Here is a 9,050-nt window from a genome sequence, read left to right on the forward strand (position 1 = left end):
GGCGCCTGGGTGGTTCAGTCAGTTAAGTGGCTGACTCTTGATTTCAGCTCAGGTCCTGATCTCAGGGTCCTGGGATCAAGCCCCATGAAGGGCTCCACACTCAGTGGGGAGTCAGTTTGAGGATTCTCTCTCCCTCTGCCCCTCCCCCCACTCCCTCTTTCTCTCTCTCTAAAATAAATAATCGTTTTTTAAAATGCATTATGTCTTTCCTATTGAAAATCTAACTTCCTCATTAAACCATCTCTTAACCAATTGTTGATCCCTATTATAAAATTTAAAGCAAGTTCCATCAAAATGAAAACTCCTATATACTTTCCCAGGCTTTTCCACAAATCTTCAATAGTTATCATTCATCTCTTAATTTAACCTGGTTTTGTGCGTAATTGGTATAAAGAAATATACTCACCTTGAATTCTTTAAAAAGGCTATGTAACACATTTAAGATGGAGGCACCGATTCCCCTTGCCAGCAATTTGTCAGGGAATTATTCATCAATGCTGTCCTTGGATAGGCTGCCCAACTGTCAGATCATCATAGCTAGAAACTGTGCAATCAGGGGCTATTAACTAAAGACACTATGCTTCCTGAAAAAAAAAAAAAAAAAGAAAGAAAGAAAGAAAAGAAAAAATATAATATCTATATTACAAATGTAAGCCAGAGAGAAAGAGAGAGAGAATGAAGATCCTAATAGCTACATCTCAAGAGTCTAACTCTGGAAAAACTGCAGATATGGCACTGTAGCATATGTAGTGTTAATGAAAATAAAATAAATAGGTCTTGGGCGCCTGGGTGGCTCAGATGGTTAAGCGTCTGCCTTCGGCTCAGGTCATGATCTCAGGGTCCTGGGATCGAGTCCCGCATCGGGCTCCCTGCTCCTTGGGAGCCTGCTTCTCCCTCTGCCTTTCTCTCTCGCTCTGTCTCTCATGAATAAAAATAAATAAATAAATAAATAAATAGGTCTTCTTCCATGAACCAATCTTTCACATGGCCCAAACAAGTTTAGAGGAAAGCAGACGTTTTACTGAGGTATTTTAGAACATTGAGGCAAAGGAAGGGTTACCAACAAGAAAAAATAAAAGCGCAAACATAAATACCAAGCCTTCAGCATACCCCCAGAGGATGTTTAATTGTCAGACAAATAGCTCAGACCTTTTATGATAAATGTCAAATGTTGGATGCTTATAGAGGAATGAAGTAAATTGGAGACAGAAATTTGAGCCTTGAATCAGTGTGAGAGAGCTGGGGCCATGCAGCAAGGAGACGGGTGCTGCACGGGAAGCCTGGTGCGCTCAGAGCCAGGGTGTCTGGGTCGCTGCAATCCTGGGAAAAGTCATGGAATCCAGGTGGGCTTTCATCCCCACTACTGGGAGAGCAGGCCAGCTTCAGGGAGCTGTATGATTTTAAACCTCTTCCACCACCACCACCCCTAGTTTCTGAGTCATCGTGAACTCTATTTAGAGAGTAGGCAAAACAGATTTCCTTTGCCTGATTTGTTCAGAAGTTGAGAATACCCAACCCAACACCAGTCTTTGTCAGTTGTACACATTCAGGCCCAACTCAACGTTCACCTCCTCCATTTAGCTTTCCTTAACCAAACTTATCCTTACTCTCGTGCCTCCATGTGGCTCCAGCGACTCTGCATATTCTCTACATTATATTTTCTACACAGTGATTATCATTCTTTTTGCATGCATTATTGAATGCTGTGTTTGGGTTCCTTGATTATTGCATGGTCTAGTAGAGAAAGCATGGGAACATATAACAGTGTTAAATAATACCATTTCTGTATGTTTCTATGTTTCATTATTGAACACTTACAATTTTCAATAAGAAAAAAAAAAGAATGAAAAGCATGGACACTGGAGTAAGACCCAGGTTTAACTCTCAGCTTTGTTTCTTTCTAGCTGTGTGACCCTGGGCAAGTTACTTAATCTCTCTGATCTGTAATATCTCAGCTGGAAGAAGATCGTGAACAATGCTGACCTCATAGCAGTTTTTGAAGATTCCTTGAAATGCTGAGTATAAAATGCCTGGCACAGAGGAAGCATTATTTTTTTTTAAAGATTTATTTATTTATTTTAGAGAGGGGGAGGGGAAAGCCAAAGGGAGAGGAAGAGAGAATCTCAAGCAAACTCTGGGCTGAGCATGGAGCCCCAACCAGGGCTTGATCTCATGACCCGGAGATCATGACCTGAGCTGAAACCAAGAGTCAGAAGCTTAACTGACTGAGCCATCCAGGCACCCTGAGGAGACACTATTAATCTTAAATCTCCTTTTTCAGAAGCAGTACCAAATCTTTTGGGGGAAGGGCGGTTGTTTTGTTTAACTCTCTGGTAGTTTCAAACATTTAGCACAGTTCTTTGCATAGGGAATGTATCCAGTTACCACCTGGTTGAAACAAATCTTTGAACTGGTAAAAATGAAGAGAATTAAGGGTAAAGCAAAAAGGAAAGAATGTTTGACCCATGGTTTGGACACCAGATCTTGGTTCTTCTTCTTGGCTAGCTGAGTAACTGGTACCCTCTGGGAGAACCATCCTTAGAAGGATGGAATTGAACTAGAGCAGAAGGTTGCAAAATGGTGGGCCTCAGACAATATCTGGCCTGTAGACATGTTTTGGTTGGTCCACAAAATATTTTTTTCTGAAACTTGACTTGTTTGCTAATATTAAAAAAATTATGACACTTACGATGAAAATCAGATCGCTGAAATTTTATGGAAAGATCTGGCAACGTGGGTCCATGTTTCCACACAACAGTCTAACAGAGTGGAGGTCGGCGCCCCCTATTGATGGGGCATGTGTCCTCCAGTTCACACAATCCCCTCCTGGATCAACACACTTGGTTGTGTTGCCTGTCTCATTCTGGAAACACTAGACAAGACAAACTCTAGAATCCCAAGTTGTTCCTATTTTTGGAGCTGGAGAACCAAAATTGCTGAGGACATTACTGCTGGTAGAGACAGCAGTGATTTACAGGGAACACTGGCTACTGTCTTGGAAGGGCCCGAAGGCCTCAAGTCAGATCCCTTGCATCTCTCTGTGGCCACACAATTGAGCCGACTGGAGAACATGGAGGTTTATAAAGGGGAAACTAGAAGAAGAAACCAAGCTCATAACTGTTCCCAGCATATTTAGTAAAATAGCTGAAACTTCATTGCTTTCAGAGAATATTCAGGAGGAGACCCCTAGCTTCCCTTCCAGAAGTATCTCATAATGATCCCTTTGGAACAGAGACAAGTGGTGTGTGAGAAACTGAAGGAGGATGTGGCTTTAATGTGGAGCCGTGGACACTTTGTCCTACCTGTCACCATGAGGGAATAATTCTTCGGTCTCCCTAAGATCATGTGAGCCTCTTTAACCCCCAAACAATGTCCCATTGGTCAGAGAAAGTATGAGTGAGAACTTGGAGATTGTAAGTTGGCATTCATGACATGCACAAACAGCATCCAAAAGCCACCTCTGGTAAACAGTGTTGAGTGGGGCCGCTCAAAGTCCTCTGAGGAAAGTAGCCTCCTGCAGGCGGACGTTGTAAATAGATACATACAGGTAGATACACTCAGGATTGTACTGCTACTTAACCCTCCCACAGATGTCTCTGCCTCAGCTTTCCAACACACCCAATGGATTCCTCAAGAAATGGCACCTAGGGCGCCTGGGTGGCTCAGATGGTTAAGCGTCTGCCTTCGGCTCAGGTCGTGATCCCAGGGTCCTGGGATCGAGTCCCGCGTCGGGCTCTCTGCTCCTTGGGAGCCTGCTTCTCCCTCTGCCTCTCTCTCTCTCTCTGTCTCTCATGAATAAATAAATAAAAATCTTAAAAAAAAAAAAAAAGAAATGGCACCTAAACAACTCTTCTAGGAGGTCCATGCAAATAGCAAAGCAAAAGAACAGGTGCATCTGTGGCTTAAAAAAGGGGCTGGGGATGAAGGAGAGAAGCAATCTGTGTGTAATATGCTGTGGTAGTTAAATCGTTATCTTCTTTGAATTCTTTTAGAAATAAAATAAATATAAAAAGACAAGTAATTTTCTCACCTAATTTGCTTGTGGAGCTGATAATTAAGTGTTGTTGGTTGCATCACCAGAATGAATTTGTGATACTTGCTGTAGTGTCTCTGCATATTTAAAGACGAAAACGTTCTTTCTGGTGCTCAGTAAAAATATCATTTTTATGAACCCTCTTCCCCCCACCCCGCCCTGGCAGTTCTTGTAGCCCCCATGCCCTGTTTGTGGAGCTGCAACGCTCCCTGTCTGAGATGAGGCAACAGTCAAGCTTACACCCAAACGCTCCTGCTAGCCTGTCTGTGCCTTAACCCTGAGAAGCGAGCCTGGTCAGAGTTCTACAGAAATTGCAGATGATCTCAGAGACACCTCCTCCCCTTCATCTGTCTGTTTCCTTCCTGTCCCCCCTCACAGTTCAAAACAGGGCAAGGAGGGAAGCTTGCAAAATGGTTAAAAACTCCAGCTTCAGATGCAGTCCTGTTTTGGAATGCTCATCCAACCCCTTCAGCCTCAATTTCTCCCTCTCCAATGGAAACCATAACTAAGTCATGGGGGTTGTAATGAGGATTACATGAGCTAATGCATGGACAGTATTTAGCTCACGCCTGGAGCATAGTAAGAGTCCCATACAGGGTAGATTTCATTCTGGTCATCATCACTATCTATTCCAGATGTCCAAAGTGGTTGCATGTCAGAATAGCCTGAGGAGATCCTGAAAAATACATATTCACTGATCCCACACCCAAAACCGTGTTAGAACTTGTGAAAGTGGTCCTAATGATTTCTTCTAAGCTCCCTAGGTGAATAAATGCTCAGCTGAGCCTGGGAACCACTGATCCAAGCCTGGCTCCACAGAACCTTTCAGATGGAGCATGGAAAGAGTGACAGCTCTAGGGGGAGTCAAGGTCAAAGACAAAGCAATGACCCAACTGCTCCTCTGAGAATCATTTTATTTAGTCTTTTTATTTTGTTTAGTCTTCGGGAAAGGGCATCATCCCAAATATCATTTGGTATAAGTCCCCTTTCTTCTCTAAGCTTTCCTTCTAATCTTATTTATTGGTGCCAAAGACCGCCTTGCTAGCAGACTGGGATATTCCAAGGAGATTGAATTTGTTCATGCTTTGGATGTATGTGACAGTGGAGAAAGCAGAATAAATACAAATGAAAATTTTTTAAAAATTTTAAGAAATGGGGAGACACTCGATTCCAGTTTTTCTGATTAGCATCTCCAATCAAGTTTAGCTCCTATAAGGCCAGACACTAAATATTCTTTGTGTGATGTCCTCAGTTGAAATGATCAGCAAAACACATTTGTCCCATGAGATGTGGTGTTCTTTCTGCCCATTGGGACAAAAGTAGGTGAAGGAGCCAAAAAGTTTTCTGTTCTAGTTGACTCTGCCAAATCAAGAGTTGTTTGGGCTGTGGAACAGCAACTTTACCTCAGGCTTTCTTACTTCTGCTGCTACTCAGGTGATGGATTCATGAGAAACTACAGTGGGTGATGGGTGTGGCCAGACCTTGAGGAACCCTCAGAATGAGAGAGAGCAAGCAAAGCCCTGCATTTGCTTGGACGCATCACCACCATGGCTGGTCCATCTCTGGCAACCACCGCAGGCTGGATCAGAGATAGGGCATCTCAGCATGCACCTCATTCCCATAGCTATTACATCACCACTGTCGCCCCATTCAAGAAATACCTTGGTCTGCAACTACCAGCAACATTTTTAGAGGAATAAATATATATATTTGGTTTGCAAGAACTTCATTAAAACTGAATTCTTTGTGAATTTGATCCGGGCTTTACTGGGGCTTACAACATAGTTTGCAACTGATCTCGGGATTGGGAGACTTGCAATAGAACAGTGATCCTCAACTGAGGGTGAGTTTGCCCCCAGGAAATGTCTGGAGACATTTTTGTTGAAATAACTAGGTCAAGGGGCTGCTTACAGACATCTAGTGAGTAGAGGTCAAGGATGCTGTTAAATGTTCTGCAATACACAGGGCAGGTCCCCAGTCAAAGAATGATCTCACTCAAAACAGCAATAGCACCAATCTTGAGAAAGCTGGTTATAGAAGAATCTGCCAGACCCAGCTCCTGCTCACTTCAGTAAACCCCTCCACTCTCCTCTGCTCTTTTGTGCCCCATTAGAACACAGGGATCACGGGTAATGGTTTTCATTGTTGGCTTGTCGATCAGCCTCTAGGGCAGGGACATCTGCTTGCAGAAATCTCTTTCCTCCCACCGGCAGTCGGGAGGAAGTGTGTATTTCAGGCTAACCTGAAGGATTATGATGGCACAGATAGCTTGGGGGTGGCGGAGACCCAGACCGGCATCCTGTAATCACTAGCTTGAGTGCTTAACAAAATCAAAAAGATGAATGTATATCATCTGTGCTGCCCCTCTGTGTTTAGGAAGGTGAACTAATCAGAAATAAATGGAGAAAGTTGTTAAACAGATGGCATGTGGATTAACTACAAAAGGAAGTTAAAATCCAAATTGTATGGTAAGTGTACCTCGTTGTAGCCATTCCTCCTGCTGCAGAGATTGTAATTACTTAACACCCACCCTAAGTTATGGTGCCCTTGGCAAATTCTTCATACTCTCGGCTCCAACTGGGTTTTTGGTATCTAATTTTTTGAAAAAAGAATATCTGAAAATTGTGAGCTGTAGCAACATCAATAGTATGTGATATCCTAGGAAAAAATGTGGACCCAGTTCTGAAAGCAGGACTGTTTAATTTTCATCCATGTTTTTGCCCTTAGACCTCATTTCCCCCCAAATGGTTTGTTTCTTTTTAAAAAAAAAGATTTTATTTATTTATTTTAGAGAGAGAAAGTACCAGCGTGGGGGGAGGAGCAGAGGAAGAGGGACAAGCAGATTCTGGGCTGAGTGCGGAGCCCCACGCAGGGCTGGATCCCAGGACCCTGAGATCATGACCTGAGCCAAAATCAATAGTCAGATGCTTAACCAACTGAACCACCTAGGCGCCCCAGTTTGTGTTTCTTTTTTGTTGCTATGAAAAAGGATGGTCATGACTCTGAGTTAGTCATTAGCCGATGGGCACCGGCTCTGAATCAGTAGCCAAAATGCAAACGAAAGAATTATTTGGAATTCCCATTAAGGAAATCCTATGGGGTAGTTGTGAATTTTGTTCTATTGAAAAACTTAAAAGGAAGGTGAAATAATATTACATTATTTGGCTTTGATACATCAGATTTTGCCTCCTTTGAGCACCCATCCTGCTGGGTGGTAGAGAAATTGATTCTCACTAGTGCTCACCCCCACCACCACTATCCCAGGAATAAGGAAATGTCAAGTGTCTGAGGTAGCCTGGAGCAGTAGCTCATGGGACTGGTTTCCACTGATTGCTCATTGTCCAGGTGGTCCCTAATAGGGCTGCTACGGTAAACAACTTCAGAGAGCACCATTCACCTACACACTAGGTGACTAGTCTAAAAACTATACTGTACATGGTTCCCCTAGAAAAAGTCAAAGAAGACATGTCACCTCAGCGCTGCTGGGCCAAGCTGTGGCATGGAAACTTTGCTAATTCTGGAAGCGACTGCAAACATGGTCAAGCTAGCTCTTCCCCTCTGAGATTCTCCCAACTCCCTGGAGCACAGTGCAGGAGTAGGGTGCCAATTAATCTCATACCTCATCTCCTTCTAGGTTTAGGGGAACCTCACCAGAGCTTCCAAGATTCCTTCAACCTTCTTGTCTTTCCTCTCATAAGATGCATCCACTGGCCCGCCCACCCACCCATTGTCCTTCTAATCAACTTCAGTGGATCACCAGAAATAGGAATTTAGCCTTTTCTTGGTGGGGGAGGGACAAGATGGGGTGGAAAAATGACATGTTAAAATCGGTGTGGTGTTTTTTTTCTGTTTTTCTAATTTATCCTGATCTACCGGGGGCTGAGTTAGTCCCAGAGCTTTTACCAGGAGGATTCTGAAGTAACTTGGCAAATGAAAAGAGGAGAGAGCATCCCAAGAGCATTATAGCTCCTGGGGTGCCTGAGTCGCTCAGTCATTAAGTGTCTGGCTTCGGCTCAGGTCATGATCCCAGGGTCCTGGGATCGAGCCCCGCATCGGGCTCCCTGCTCAGCGGGAAGCCTGCTTCTCCCTCTCCCACTCCTCCTGCTTGTGTTCCCTCTCTTGCCATGTCTCTCTCTGTCAAATAAATAAAATCTTTAAAAAAAAAAAAAAAGAGTGTTATAGCTCCTGAAGAAGAGCCCAATTGTGACACCGTTAGCGGGAAAGAGAAGCCAGTAACTTGAGTGGAAGGCAGAATGGAAAAAGCAAAGCAAACTTTAAAGAAAGTGTCAGTTAATCTCTCCAGAGCATCTGTCAGGTGAGCAATTCTGAAGGAAGGAAGTTTCCTCGCAGGTGGGTCTGCTTCCTCCCTCTGGTTCTAATTACTCCTCCTCGTTCTGGGCATCATCTAGTCCAATGGCACCCTGGCTCCAGAGAGTTCCCACCCTGTTGTATCAATCTATTGGTGTCAGAGTTAACTGGCTGAGAATGAAGTTTCCAGGCAATAAGTGTGGAGAAAAACCATTATAATTGGGAAGAGAATGGAGATACCAGCTCTACATACCAGCAGAGTTAAGGATTTACCATGCAAAGACACATTCTGATTCACCCTGACATTTCCTCCTTGAAAAACAACTTTTATAATTCATTTCTTTGCTTAGACATATTGCTCTACTGTTTCATAGATGCTTACCACCTTACAGGCTCTTTATTATCCCCCTTTGTGCCCTCATGGTAGTACTTAGCACATTGCCTTGCACACATTAGGTGTTCTATATTGGTTTGTGTAGTGGAAATAAAATCAAGAAGCTATGAAGATGGGGGAAAAAAAGGCATAGGAACCAAAGCCACAGGTAACCATTTTTCATTAATCTTGTATAGCAGCAGCCCTACTCCTAAAAATTGTCATACCTTTGAAGTGAGACAGTGTCGTGTGCATGTGTGTGCATGTGAGTGTGTTTTAAAGGAGAAGTACAAAGCACTAAGTTGGCTGGTTGCTCAGCCACCCTCCCACCAGGGT

Source organism: Leptonychotes weddellii, chromosome 1 (genome assembly GCF_054177405.1).
Source record: "Leptonychotes weddellii isolate Sample4059 chromosome 1, ASM5417740v2, whole genome shotgun sequence".
NCBI lineage: Eukaryota > Metazoa > Chordata > Mammalia > Carnivora > Phocidae > Leptonychotes > Leptonychotes weddellii.